At 40.7% G+C, this 15941-nt stretch overlaps 1 protein-coding gene across 2 annotated transcripts in view; it reads left to right on the top strand.

Annotated features, from left to right (window-relative positions):
* Nucleotides 1-15941, top strand: part of LNX1 (ligand of numb-protein X 1) — a 107100-nt gene that overhangs the window by 15829 nt on the left and 75330 nt on the right. The window lies entirely within an intron of this gene.

Here is a 15941-nt window from a genome sequence, read left to right as displayed (position 1 = left end):
AAGATTTTTTTATATTTGTAACAACAAGAATGGGATTTTTCTTGCTGCATTGCAGAGATACTGTGTTCCCACCTAGTTTAAAGGCTGTGTGGTTTGCCTTGTCCTTTCAGGAGCAGCTGCTTGGTTTCTGCCAGGGAAGATGGATGGTCCTTGTTCTCCCTTGGTCAGGTCAAGAGCTGAGCAAACACACAGAGCTGATAGCCTCAGGCAGTTCATCGCCTATGGATCAACACCACTGCTTGCAGCCTCTCCTGTTTTCTGTTTCTCACCCCCTTCCCCCTCCCTGCCCCCATAAATATGACAAGCAGTGCTGCATTATACAAACTCTTCTTCCACAGTGGAAACATCTGCAGCTTGAATGCTCCTGCAGAAATGTCACTTGGGGAAATCACTCTTCATTTTACGAGAAACCTTTCTTTCAAGCCCTCAGAGGGGCCAGGGAGGGAGGCTACACCGGGTTTGACACTAGTTCTGTGTTGTTTTTCAGGGATTTTGCGGAAGAATGTTGTGTCTGATTTTGTGGATTGTCAAAATGAAGCCAGATGGCAGTGGATTAAGTGTAATGCTGTTTTGTTGTTCTTGGGTTCGCGACTGCGCTTCCCCTTGAGCGAGGGAGCTCTCCCCTCCCCGCACAGCCCCGTGTGCCCCCAGCCACCGAGGGCCCCTTCCCCTGGGCTCCCGAAAATGCTGCCCTGGAGGGAGGGAGAGGGGAAGCTTTCTTTTGGTGAGCACTGCTAATTGGAAACTGCTTCCTTGACATTTCTCATGCCTAGATTATTCACCAAGAGCCTGTTTGCTGCGATTGGCATCCGACGAAATACAGGTATTTTCCACTTGTAGTAATGGGTTTGCTTGCTGGAGTGGAGTTGCTGGGTGAGCAGCTGAGCCAGTGAAGCTTGATTTCTTACAGTTTCATGTTTGGTCGCTGTATTTCCTGATGTTTAGAAAGGTGTGATTTTAATTGAAGTGTTTCCCAGGAGGCATTCAGGAATTTCAAGCCTTTAGTTGATTCCTCAGTGTATTTATGCTTCAGTCTTTCTATCCATATGAATTCTTAATGGGGGTCTCTTTTCTCTGTTACTCTATCTTATTTTCTTTACATGTATGGGCGTATAATATCATAGAAATCACTATACTTTGTCAAAGTTAAGGTGGTGGGAAAAGTTACTAGACTCTGAAGATACAGAGAGAAGACACGTAGACAGACACAGACAAAGGTGTGATTGGTGCAACTTTTTTCCCTGAGAAACTGGGTTAAGGATAAATTCTTAATTAGGGAGAAGATGAATTTAAAGCTGCGATTCAGAGCATTTTCTAGTCTCTTAATAGAAGATGGACAGGCATAAAATTTCTTCTTGTAAGAACTGTTCTTCTCTATACCCTTTCCCCTCTTTATGACACCTTTATCTTTCCAAGATAACTTTTGACTGACTGGGTTAGAGAGCACAGTCCTGTCACTCATTCAGAGCCTTGTAAGGGCCACTCAAGCTCTGCTCCATGTGCTCAGCTCCTGCAGAGCAGTGCAATACCCCCTAGCTTATGAAAACACCAGCAAAGGGTGCTGTAGACTTTTCCTTTCAGACTGTAGCATCCTTCAGCCATAAGTTTAATACTTTTCCTTTAATTTACTCCTCCAGGATCATTTATTGCTATTTCAGTTCAAACCAGCAGATTTTATTTTATAATGAAACTGGATGTTCTCATGTAGACCATTAAGAGCCTTCAGGTTTCTTCATAAAATCCTTAGGCCTGGAAAGCATTCTGACAAAAACCTGCTGCTTTATAACACATGAGAAACCATAAACCAAGACAGTGCTGCTGCCTTTTTGTGCTCTGTCCTGTTCTTTCCTAAGACAGATTCTAAGCTGCTCAGGAATTTGTTAGAAAGTCAGCTGTGTTTTACAACTATTCAGATATTTTTAGCTTTCTTCAGCAAGTCACCATCCCCTACCTTTTTTGAAAGTCTGTCTTTTAAGAATGTCTTTCATGTTGTGCACCAAGTCCTGTTCAGTTCTATGTAATGTTGCGTTGCTCTGGAATTTCTTGTGCAGATCTAGTCTCCTGATCTCAGCTGCTTAGCTTGCAAAGTCTTTGATGTGCAGACTGTCTGTGTGGTTTGCACAGCCTACTCTGACAGTTATTAGTAGGAGAAACTGGCAGAGAGAAGGGCTGCAATTAGGGTAATGCTATCAGATTGTGTGTTGTTGTAGTGTAGTGTATAGATAGCCTTTATCCAGTCACTGTCCCCAAAACATAAATAATGGCAATTTTATAGGGAACATCTATTACCAAGATGCTCAGAAAGACCAGGATTTCCTAATCTTCAGTTCAGTAATTTTATAGATAATTTTTTACTGATTCTTGAGGAGATACCCTGGTGCTATAAAAGAAGTTTTTCAGTGAATTCGCATCCTAGTACTCAGCTTGTAACCTCTGGATTTCACCTTCTGCCTTGGTGGTCCAGTGGGGGCAGGCCCAACATCATTCTGAGTGTACTTTCATCTTCCTTGTACTACAACGCACAGTCCAGAAGGTATAAATGTGACATATTCAAATATTTGACTAATGTACTGAGTCTATTTTAAGCAGAAAATTTAGTAATTTTCTGTTAAGCAGAGGTAAGTTTGGATGTGCTTTTGTTTGTGTTTATTCTCAGAAGTATTTTTCATTTATAGTGTGAGCATCTCCCCCTCAAATTCTTCTCCTGTTTTTCTTTACTGCATCCTGTTGTAATATTCCCTTTGGAAGGTCTTTTAGAGAGTATTTTTTTACAGATTCTGAAAACTTCCTTCCTGGCATTTGCATTCTCTCTTCAGATGTCAAAATCAAAGATAATGGTCCATTGCTGGTGTTTTGGGAAGGGAGGGGTAGGCAAGGGACTTTGCAGTCTCTACACACTCGTCAAGTCAACTTATTTTACGTGCAGTGTGAGGGACTTAGTGTGTACCAACAGTAGCTCACTGTTAGCCAGTACAAGAAAGAGACATTGAAATTCAAAGCAAGCATTTTGAAAATTGTCAGTATTTCTGATCCATTTCCCACATACAAAGCCAACAGATCTTCCAAGGAACTTTGGTGCAAATCTAAATACGAATGGCGATTTTGTCTGCAGGACATGAATATAGACTTGTTCTGTCAGCACCAGGGATTCTCTGAACAACCACTTCAGTCTGAGGCCTTTGAAAGATAACAGTAATGCTGTTCATTTAGCCTTGGTGGTATCTCATACAATTTAAAGTGTCAGTACCAGCTCCCTAGCAAAGCAGGAAGAGAGATCAGTAACAGGAAGTACAGGTATGCGTGGAAATTTGGGTTCAGTTCCTGCCATCATATCATACACATAGAAATAGTTTGATGCCTTTGCTGTCCCTTGTCTGGAATATTTCAGCATATGTGGTCTTCAGAGGCCTAAAACAACAACAGCAAATGTTACTTTGACATTATCAACTGAGATTCCAATAGATGAGCTGTAGTACAAGTGCTTTTCCCAAAACTTCTGCTTGTATTCCTGGGTTAGACCTTAATTTCCACGCTTTCAGAAGTTAAACAGTTCTGAATAGATATTTTTCAGAAATAATTATGCTAGGAAAAAACCACACAAAATATTCAAAACATCACCAGACACTGAAAGCTGAGTTCATAGTTTTGTAATGAGTTGGAAAATAATTCTTATTTTCTCTATTGTTTTGAAGAGCTTTCTGGGATTTTGAGGCAGCCCAGAATACACTGAAAGGAAGTGCACTACAACAATGACCCAATAATAGGACATTTCTTGAATCACAGAATATTCTGATTTGGAAGGGAACCACAGGATTATAAAATCCAACTCTTAAGTAAATGGCCTATAAAGGTATCAAACCCACAACCTTGGTGTTATTAGCACCATGCTCTGACCTGAGCCAATAGGTCAGCTAAATGGACTTTCTGAATTTATTTTAAATAGATTTGTTGCAGTTGCCTCTTCTAAGGTTTTTCCAATGTATAAAAACAAATATTTTCTCAAGGCGGTCTCATTTGAAATGATACTAAACATTCACATGGTAGACCACAGACAAATACAATACTACTACTTCTATTTCCTTTATGAACTGCTGAAAAGTCATTCAATCTTCTGTTGAATTTTATATATATATGCATTATATATAATGTGTTATACAGTTATATATTCATTTGTTATGGTTTTTGAAAATACATAGCATCTGAATATACAGTGTAGAAAACAATAGCTAAACAAACAGATCCTCTACCATAGTGTAGAAAACAACTACACTGTAGTTAAAAAAACAGATCTATGACCACCAAAGTCAAGGAATCTTGCTCTGAATCCATGACTGCTGTGAACTTCAGGAGATGATTTTCCTGTTTTTTTGGATATTTAAGACCACTTTACTATGACAGGAACAGGGGCTCTTCATTTTAATATGACATTCTCAGAGACAGTTTTCTCTCAGTGTAATGCTATCAGTCTTTCATTTCCATGTGAAAGCTTACCTGCTTTCACCAAACTTGTTTAATTGCTGTTGAAAGCTCCTGTCATCTGTCAGAAGTAGTTGAAATTGCTCCTTGCATCCAAAAGTCATTGTGGGTTCTTGGAGACTGACAGGTACACAAGCACAGTTAGATGAGCTGCTTAAAATGCATTTTTGTGTCATGGGAGGGCAGAAGCCCATGGAAAGGAGGGAGGGCTTGTTCTACACTGGAGAGCTCAGCAGCACAGTTGCTCCCCTATCCACTATTTTCAGGCCTTTGGCTTTGTAAGTAAAACAGTTTAGGACAGAGTAGCACTTGTTCATTTGAGTTTAAGTTTACATTTCTGAGCTAAATACCTTTAATTATCACCATCTCATTTTGCAACAGGCATTGCTAAGGAAGTTCTCTGTATATGTATAACATGTTATATTCTTCATTGGCCTGTGTGTAATTATGTTTTTGTGTCCTTACAACTTTTGTTTCTGGTTTAATCTACACTGTATGCATTTCCCTCTCCCTTCAGTAAATAAATTAGCATTTTAGCAGTTAGCATTTAAAGACTGATGATTAACTTAGTAAAGGAAAGGTTGTCTGCAAGATGTGCACTCTTCCCTGTTTGCTGAGCTTGCTGAATCAGCATACAGTGCCACAATCTTCAGGCAACAATGTGCTCAGATTGAATGTGCTGGGCTGCTCAAGAGCCATCAGCTCTCTATCAGCAGCTGCCTTTAGTGCTTTGCTCTGTGGATATACTAGAACTTGCAGTGCCTGTGTGGATGCACTAGAATTTGCAGTGTGTGTGATCAAAGGAACACTTGTGTTCCTGCAGGCACACCATTCCTCCAGTTGCACCAATTAATCCAATAAAAAAGACAACTTTTCCACATGTGGAGACGACCCTTAACCCTTTGAGGTGAAAGCAGGGTGCCCATAGTCCCCAGAGCGTCCTGACTCAAATGTATGTATTTACAAATTCTTATTGTATTGATGGAAGTAACACACTTTGTAAAGCATGCCCTGTTTTTCTTAGCTAGATTGCACAAGCTTTAAACACTTCAAGGGACAATCCAGGGTTCTGTGCTGAATTTTGCCCTCTTATGGGAAGGCAGGAACCAGCACAGTAACAAGGTAGATCTGAGAGGTCCATGGGCCCCTGCCTGTTCCCAGAAGGGTTTCTGCAGAACTTCCTAGTTTGTGCTGTGTGGAAAAAAAAAAAAAAAAAAAAAAAAAAGACAGTTTTAAGTAGGTAACTGTGAGGCATGCACAGCTATTAAGGCATTTTTTTCTCCTGTGTGGAACATATCTGGCTCTCTTCAGGGAGTTTCCATGACTGGCTTGGGCCAGCACTGCCTTTTGGCTGCAGGGTGTTGCAAGTACTGCAGAAGACTGCAGTTCCTTGATAAGTTGTGCCTGTGTGGCCTACTTGGAGTACTTACATTAATTTTAAAATTTTTATTCACCAAATTATTTTGCAAAGCCACCTGCAAAAACATGACACTGATGCAGAAAGAATGATGCCAAATGCCATTTTTAAACAGTGCTGCAGAGATTGTGTTCCAGCCAGCCTGTGTCAGCATTCCACAGGTCAGCACAAAATATTCATGTTGGTTTTGGACTGACTACATACCATGGAGCTAAACCCTGTATTGGCTTGTAATATGTACAGTACTAAAAGATGGAGAGATTGAATAGGTGTGGCTGGGACAAAATATCTTGGCTCTTGGGAGCTGCCACAACTGTATTTAAAATAACTGCATGTAGAAGGGGGTTAAGAAAGTAAATGTGGTTCGAATTCTCCTTGTCAAGAGTAAATTAAATCAGCATGGTAGAGGATCCAAAGAGAAATACATTTGGAAATGCTTATATGCTGAAGCTGGGAATCTGGGTAATAAGTAAGAGCAACTAGATTTTATCAATTATCAAGAAAAAATTCAACTTAATTGTCTCATCAGGTTATAGTGCTAGAGGGATCAATACGTTAGAATATTTTATAAATTGTTTAAGCAGACCGAAGTTGACAAAAGAAATTGTGTGAGGGGAATTACTTTGTCTGTGGCTTTGACCCAGTGACATATATCTGCCTAACTTTGAACTGGGAAGTTCAGGATCTCAGGAAATGTAGCACAATAAATATGCTGATTATCAAGGCTCAGCAGTGAGCAGAGGTGGGCAGTATTATAAGTCACTGAAATGAATCTGAAGACAGTTTGATCTACTATTGCATGGGGGGAGGCAACTGTGCAATTATGGGGAACTTTATTTGTGCAAACACACAGTACTTACTTATTTAAATAAACTGTGTGGCTGTATATTGGGAAAATAGGGAATAAAAGGGGGATAAATATCCATTGACATTTATGTGCTATTAGGTATGGAAATGACTAGTAATACCTAACTAAAAATCTTCTCTTGGTAAGCAAGTGGTGTTCTTAAAGAGTTTTAAATTTGCATAAGTGAAAATAAAGTAGCAATGATGTGGGCCAAGCAAGGGTTGGTACTGAAACTGTTAATAAGAAATGTATAGATGACTGAAATGTTCAGCAAATATTTCTGGGTTATGGTTTGAAAGAAAGAATATGGTTTGTATATAACACGTGAGGTGAATGAATTCTTTTCAGCCCATGTACAACTAAAAGAATGTTACACAACTTCTACTTTGCAGAATCAGCTTTAAGGCAGTAGCCCCTGTATTGCCAGCAGTTATGCATCCCATTTTTTTTCTTAAATTGGCTGAGAAATTTTCTAGCCCACTGATAAGAACTTTTGATAAATTTGGGAACATTGGAGCAATCTGCCAAGACTGAAAGCATGCTCATTTTTTTTGCCAGTGCCTAAATGGCACAAACAGGATAATTCTGATAAGAGCATGGCAGTCAGCCTGACCTCACTTCCAGCAAAATAATAGAGAAGCTGATATGGGAATTCAAGTATAAAGAACAGGACTATTGTTAATGGCAGCCAGTGATGTTTTCATTTAATTCAGCTTTTGTCAGGTAAGCTTAGCTTCCTTCTTTAATATAAGATTGTCCTGTTGGTTAAAAAAGTAACTATAGGCCTAATAGAAACTGAAAGTCTTCAGTTTGATATCCTACTGTAATTTTATCAAAAATGTAGCATTTTTCATTCTTGTTTAAGAACATGCCAAGTGGCTGGGGACTGATGGTTCAAAGGAGTTGTTGCAAAATCACTCTAAAAATAATTTTTAGTGAGATTCCAGAGCCAGATGAGGACTCAGACCTCTTCTGGCATGTTCACTACTTAGTCTTGCAGGAAAAATACTGAGCTATTCACTGATTGTGCATGGCACTTGAGAAAAGGGAATCTGAATTGCCTCAGTGGGCTTCAGACTGAACAAACATAGTCAAGTGTAAAATTATAAACCTGGAAACTGGGAACATGTACCATATGGGGGAGACAGCTTCAGAAAAAAAACAGAGACTTTGGAGACCTTAATAGACTACCTTGGAATGCAGTCATAGCTCAATGGGAGGGAAAAATATCTGGTGAGATCCTTGAGTACATGTGCAAAGGTCTGATTTTGTCTGTGTTTATTGTATGTATGCATATAGAGAGACTCATGGAGTAACATCAAGCCCATCACAGGCAGCATTTTAAAAGAGGATTTTAAATTGGATGGGAAGGCAGAGAATAGCAAAAATCTTACATGAGGGCTAATACACCCTATACTGACAGGTTTCTATCACAGACTTGTTGTTCCACATGGAAAAAAGATGAGGATGTTAGTACAAATGTTAACACATGTAGAGGCACAACGTACAGATACCAGCTCTTTCATCTTCCCAGGAAATGCATAAAATGAATTGATGACAATAATCTGAAGTAGCGTAATGAAATTAGTAATAAATTATCCATGTGTTTTTACATGTATGCACAATTGATTCCCAGAATAAGATACCAAAGAGACCAGTGGGTTCCCACCTTTGGTTCTTCAGACCAGAGTGGAATGCTTTTCTAGAAAGATTCCTTATTGGGTTAGACTCAAGCAGTGGATTCTACAAAGGGACAGAGCAGGGGATGTGCAGCTTGTGACATGCAAGGAGTCAGACAAGGTGACCTCCATCTCTCAACAAATACTGAACTCTTCAGGTATAAACCTGGATGTGAAAGTTAATTCAAGAGCGGACTAAGCACACTATGTATTTGTACATGCTTTAAGTACAGAAATTTCACTCCACCTTAAAACATTTCCTTTACCATGTCTAACAAAATCTGGGAGAATGAGTGAATGTTCTTTATGCCCGAGACTTCTTTGGTAATTGGGAGCAAATAGCTTAATTTCTGTGCCTTGATTTGCCCACTTCTAGAGAGTGAATCCCAGCTTCCCTCAGTTCCTCTCTTCATGCTGGAGAGACCTCTGGGAGGAGCAGCACAAAGGTATTCTTCCAAAAAGACACAGGGTAGGGCACAGGACTGATGTATCAAATAGATCAGGGAGCTTTTACCCTGCAGAAGGTACTCATGTTACCTTGACCAGCAATCCATCTGTACTGTGAACCTTGACGACATAAATGTAATTGTCCTAGGGTTGGTTATGTAACAAGCTTGCTTTGCAATTTAACTAATGAATATGTTGAGAGACCAGATTAATCTTTGAACTTCAAGAATTTCTCCCAATGGAAAACATAGAGCCTCTGTCTATCTGCAATATTATCCTCTCCCCACAGCTAGAGTGATTTGGCCACTTGAATGTTTGTTTTACTTGTGTATGTAAAGCTCATGTGTTCACAGATTTTTGTCTGGAGGAGGTGGAAGGACCCTGAGATTCACTTGAGATTTTACAGCTGGGTCTGTGGGGTTTCCAAGTCAAGGCCATTCCTGAGGGATGCCATACAGGCTCTTTGGTGGGACAATTTTAGTTGCTGGTATGGTACAAGTTGCTGCTTTGGGATTTTTCCCAGTGGGGCTATATTTAATCCTGTGCTCTCTTAGTCTCTGAAAGCAGTCTATTTCAGAAAAATAGTAGTCTAGCACTATTGTTGGTTCATTAATTGAGGACAAGAGATTATTTTAATTTGGGGATTTTAATTTCCTCATTATGCTCCTGTTCTCCTCAGGAGTTATATAGAAAATGTAAAGATACTGGATACAGAAGATCCAGTAAATGCTAATGACAAATGAAACATGACTTCCCAGAGTAACATGCACTTTGTAAAAGCTTTGCCAACTGTAAATTATACCAAGAGGGTCAATTTCAGAAGTCAACATCTTATTTAAACTGTCACACTGTACAGAATTGCTATTTAATACTGGTGATTAATGACTGCAGAGTCCAGTCTAATTTCCAAGCAGACTGTCAGTGCCACTCAGTAGCCAGCAGAGTCCATAGTACAAGCACTTGGCAATCCTTTTATGTTTTGTCATCCGATCCATGTTGCTCATTTTCACCAAAGAGCAAGAGAGGCAACTGATATGAAAATGCTGGCCTGCATGCCAGAGTTATGTCTACACCTGATTATTCCCCTCCTAGAGTTTATTCCTATTCCTCAATATGCCTCTACAAGCTGAGGTGCAATACCATGAGAGAACACTGAATGTTGGTCCCAGGTGTGCATGTGGGCTGCCATTTGGAGCTCAGGAGTGACAGTTTCATCTGGGGGACTCCAAACTCCTACTGTCCCATCTGTCCCCACCACAATAGTCTGTGACCCACAGCTATTGATACTCCTCTCCTGGCATCATTCCTTCTCACTGCTCCTCCACTGAGTCAAAGGGCCAGCCAGGTCTATCTGTCCCCTTTGTCCTGGTCCCCAGCCCACTGTCCACCCTGGGGGCCAGGGACAAGGGTGTATTTTACCATTGTGGGTGTGTTATAGAAATCCACAAGGAATGTCTAGTGCTGTTGAGTACTTGAAAGAGACAGTATGGCTCAGCCCCCTGCCAGAGCTCTGTGGGCAGGAATGGAACATGCACTGGAGAAAACTCTTTTAATTCCTTTTTTGTGAGCAGTGTGCTGCCTGGCCTGGACCAGGGACTGGGACAGAGTGGTCAGCAGAGGCAAAGAGCTGAGCTGACCCTTGCCTCTTCTGCTCCAGTTTCATGGGGCTTCACAGGAGGATGCACAGGCCTTTCTGTTTGCAGGACACAGTGAGTGATCTTTTCAACCCAACACAGATGGCATCCATTACAAAACTATCAACTAACATTGATTACTACAGTTTCCCCTAATACAACATGACTAATCTTTTAACTTAACTTGCACAGTGTGTACTGCCAATGCTTTCAATGTATGCTGAAATAATTTAGTTGAAGCAAATAAATAAGTCTAATACAATAGAGTCTATGGTATGTTGTCCTCCTGGAAATTATTTCAGCAGTAGTGAAGTATGGAATATTTGCATCTTGAAATGTCTGTCTTTATACCTGTATTTGCATAGCTTGAGATACATGTACGAATTTATTTTAAAATTAAACTGTTAAATATGTTAATTTTTTGCCTCCAATATATGAATCCATACCAGGAAATTAGAAGTTTATCAAAGAGGTACCAATGCACCAATCAGCTCTACGATATTCTACTGTCATTTTGGTGCAAATGAATGAATTGTAGCAGGAAGATGCTCTCACTTTTTTATTATATTGGTGAAGAAATTCCACTATAGGAAAGGGAGGGAACTGATAAATAATACAGTACACAGGCTGTAGTTTAAAGGAGTTTCTTCTATGTTCCTGCCCAGCAGATGAAGGACAGGTTCAGGATCTTTCATCAACAGGTACCAAAGAGCTCACTAGCAATTTGGTCCAGAGCCAATAAAAAAACTCACCTTCAAAAAAAAAAAAGCCTCATACGTATAAAGAAGTATAAATGCCATTCAAAGTGAAGAATTTGGACAAGAATAAGTGCCTAGGAGGGCTGTATGTGTGAGCAGGGAGAGCAGAGAGCCTTTTGTCTGAGCAGACTTGGAGAGTTTGAGTGAAAAGGAAAACAGGAAAGCGTATCATGAGATAGGAAAGGCAATTTAAGCAATTCAGTAACATTAGCGTGAGAACAAATGAGTTTGAGCTGGCCCTTAGTGTGGAAATTTAAAAAGCCTCCCAGCAGTGGGTGGGAGGGCAAACTTGGCTAGTTGCTAGGATGGAAATGAAGTCTGTAACTGAGTGTCTGATGTGGTCACCTGTGACAACAGGGCTCTGGGCTTTCTAATCTAGGGCGAGCAGCCTCAGAGAGACCTCCCATGCGAGGAAGGATTTAAACACAGGCTTTGCTCTGTGGGCATGTATTTGCTAATGTTTAAGCTTCTGTAGCTTAAGCGTGTTTTTAAAAGTACATTTCATATGCATAGTTCAATTTTGCAGGCAACTGACGCATGAGGCTTGCATATCTGGCCTTGTGACTGCCATGGACATCTGGTCCCGTGCAGGCTGTGTCTCTGTACTGCACCCCTCCTGGGGGAAGAGTAGCATCTGCACAGTGCCCCAGATGCAGCACAGCACTGCCTGGGTTTTGGACAACTGCACACTGAGCACTGGCAGGCTGGCTTGGCAGGAACCCATCCCAGGTTTTCTTCATCAACTTGGAGCTGAGGTGCTATGCTGTCAGAGCAGAAAAGGCAAATACTGCTGCAAAGAAGCATCCACCCAGCTAAGGACATGACTGTCACAACTACCGGTAGGACTTGACATGTCCCTTGATGATTTCTTAAAATAAATATTTAACAAGGGATTTTATAGTCACAAGTAGCAATCCTGCTTTTAAAATGTTTGACAGGAAGCAAACTTGCATAAGAATGAATTGGAGGCCAAGACCTAGTAGCCATAGATGTTTATATCAAAGGCTGGGGATTTCCTCCTGCCCACTTACAGCATCTACTGCAGTTGCTTGATTCAAGCCCATCTCCAAAGCTGCTTTGCTTCCTGAACAGCGCTTCCTTCCTTAGGAGCAAATGCTTAAGATGGCTGAAGTCATTGTATTTATTAGTAATTCATGTAGTTGGATGATGAGGGTTTCTTTTCCTCTACTGAAAATATTTTATGAAAAAAAGTCTTTTTTTTTTGCCGCTGCTGTTTTTGCTATTAGCACTCACACTCAGCTGCCGCATCATCCCTTATCTACAGTGCACCATTTTATCCCCTACTTGAGTGATTTTGTATTGAAAATTACTGAGTAAGAGGGTTTAATGCAGCCTTAATTTTGCAATTTTCAGAAAATTGAAAGAGCTTTTATTTTCAGACAGCTGATTCTGGAGTTTATAAGTTGTTCTCATGTGGTTCAAGTACACAGGAACAAAGTGAAGATTCAGATTCCAAACTATCCATTCTGGGTTAGAACTTGTGGACCCTGTCTTCCTTTTCAAAGGGGAAAGCCAACAAGAATCTTCTGTCTTGAAGGAATTTTGAGGATGTTCCATTTGTATTTGTTAAATTTGAGGCACACCGATTGTCAGGTTAAAAGAAGAAAAGCAAAGCAAAGAAGAACCTGATTAAAAATGAACTTTGGTATATGCCGGAAAGAAAAGCAAAAGCTTCAAATTACACTATTGTATGAGGAGCCTGTACACGCTTATCTGCCTGCGGGAGACACGATCTGCAGGGTGTGGTCTTTCAAACCTTGAATTGCTCAGGTCTGTGCAGTTCAGCGTTTGTGTGCCTGTGTCATGCCCGGGCTCTGCCGTCCCACACGCTGCGGCCGAGGGCAGGCCCTGCGCGGCCTGGCCATTCACACCCGCACAGCTCCGCCTGAGCGACGCGGCACGGACTCACACGTGAGTTAAAAACCTGAAACTCACCTCTTTCTTTGTGCTGTTCCTGCTCTTCCCCTTGAGCTTGGTGTGAGTTGTTCCAAAGGTGGGGGAAACACCGGTAAATAAACCAGCTGTGTTTAGCAGGGAGTGGGTCCAAACCTCAGCCTGTGCACTCTGGAGTGTGTGCAGCCAGGCAATGATAAATACCTGCTGTCTGTCATTAGTGATTCAGCTGTACCCTAATGCAAAGCTTGTTTTCATAATCAAACAGAAACAGCTATAGTCCATACCTGCAGGTTGCTGTGCTTGGTGGTAGGCAGTTAAAATACTACATACATACTAGTAGGCAAAACCACTGCTTAGTTCATAACCTTTTTGTTAGCTAGATGTGTTTGGGTTTCTGTATTCCCCTTTGCTAAGAAGTAAAGTGTTTCTTTGGTAAAGTGTATTGAAATCCGAATGATTGTTTGTGGAGAGGGGCCATTTGTACTGCAGCTGCTTTAGCCCATCTCTTTATTAATCCTCTGGAAGCCCATTTCTCCCCCTCCCCCAGGTTAAAACCCACAAAGTCCTGCTGCAGCTGTAGGAGGTAAATTGAGGCTACATTCACTACTGCTATATCTTCCTGCTTGATTTTATGCATATAAGTGCAGCTGAGGTGAGGAAAGAAAGAGCACTTGATTTAGTTCTTAGCTATCTTTAGCTCTTGTTCTTCACACTTGAGCTTACACTAACTTCTTTATTCAGAACATCTTGTAATTCAGCACAGGTATATGCAGCAGTTGCAAACCTGTGAATATACATGAATAGGCATAACTTCTTGTAAGTTTTATTTCTATCCATAAGACTGATTTTTGTGTGGAACATGTATATTCACAGAACCCAGAACAGCTATGAGCATACCTCACTCACCAAAATGTATACTTAGAGTACTCAGTAGAGAAGAGGTCCAAGTACATAAATCAGAAGGACATGTTTACATGTTTAAACTTCTTAATGTTTTGGGTTGCTTTTAATGACCAGGGGTGCACTGCTTGCATCAAGCTTTCAGTCACTTTTACATCTGCCAAGGAAAAACACAAAAATCAGAAAAGGTACATACCAGATTTGTGTGTCATGCTTTTCTATGATGCCTGATAACTAGGAAAGAATTTCTTCAACAGTAGGAAGAGCACGATAACCTTAGATGACTGTACTTGGCACTATGCAAGGCATTTGTTTTCCCACAGTGTTTTATAGAAATGGAGCTCCCACTGCCCAAAATGCTTTTCATTTGCTCATTCAGGTTCCTGCAGAACAACATAAAGGCAGTTCCTTCACTTCATTGGAACAGCAGTGTCTCTTATCTGCTGTTATTGAAAAAGCACAAATGCTCATCTGCAAATAAAAGCCAAAAATCCCTGTCAGGAATTTGGAAAGCTGCTGATGTGTGTATCCTCAGTACTCCCATCAACTTTCCTAAGACTTAAAATTCCTCTTAAGGAAGTGATCTGTTACTAATTTGCTATTTTATTCTTCCACCCCAGACTTCAGAGCCAATGTGTACTTTCCAAAGATATAAATTGAATCAATCTGGGAAAGCTTGTCTCATCATTGTCTTATCCTTGCCCCCTGAAAATACTCTCCCACTGCTAATTTCTCTTACTTGTTTGTGGTCCTGTAGAAGTGTCCTCCCCTTTGCTCACATGGGTTCCTGCTTTCGTAGGGGTATTCCAAGCCAATGTGTTTGAGCATTAACTGCACCAGAACATTGTTGTAGCACAGAGTTGGAAAGAAGAATGTTCCTGGCTCTGAGTTGGGATCATCTACTAGAAAAGAAAATTGAATTGTCTTTTGGAAGAAGTTTTAAGGTGCTGGCATCTTCCCCTAGCATAGCTTTTCCTTAGTAAAATGGAAATAAATTTTGCACGCAGGATGAGATGATAGATTAGCTTCAATTCACTACAAACCAGGAAATCAAGCAGCATTGTTTCCAGAAGGAAAGTAAATTAATACAGGCTTTCAAATGTAGAGAGTCTCCTTCAGGCTGCTGGAGGGAAGCAGTCCAGTATTTCTGGAGATGTTAGCCCTGTCTGCTGGGCTGGGTGTTGTCACCTGGCTCCTCTCAGTATCCGGACAGATGGAGGCCTGTGGCTGATTTGGAGGGACTCTTTGAGCCTTTTGAGGAGGTAATGAGACCCCACTCCTGTTAAATGGCTGGACACTGGTGTCCTGTAACACTGCCCAACTTAGCACTTGTTTGAGTGCATGTCCAGTTCTGTCACAGAAATTAGAATCTGGGATGGACAAATATGCAGTTGATCTTTTCAAAGCTTTCCCTAAGGCTCAACCTGAATCTGCAAAAGCAATCATTATCTGAATCATGGGATTCAAAGAGATTCAGCACAGAAGACAAACTTTCACCTCCAATACATGTTCAGGGAATGGTTAGTTGTCAGTTCCTGTTGTGTACAACTGCTTCCCACTGCGTACTGTTCCCATCCTCTGAGAAAAAATAAATTGCTCCTTTACAAGGAGCCAAATACTCAAACTTCCTACCTGTCTAGCTGTTCATGGTAACCCTCTCACTGGTCCTCCAGTTTCACTTTAATACACCCAAAACATTCTTAGTGAAACAAAGAGTCTTAATAAAAAAAAATGGGTTTTATGTGCCAGTAACTTCTTGTAAGGAATGCTTCCTATTTTACTGTCTGGATTGGTAAATCTTTCAGGAAATGGCTCATTTGAAAGCAGATAAATTTTGATTGATTTTGGATATTATTCCTGTCTACT

This window comes from Erithacus rubecula, assembly GCF_903797595.1.
Source record: "Erithacus rubecula genome assembly, chromosome: 5".
Classification (NCBI taxonomy): domain Eukaryota; kingdom Metazoa; phylum Chordata; class Aves; order Passeriformes; family Muscicapidae; genus Erithacus; species Erithacus rubecula.
The sequence above is the reverse complement of the archived record's forward strand: the minus strand, read 5'-3'. Positions and strand labels throughout refer to the sequence as shown.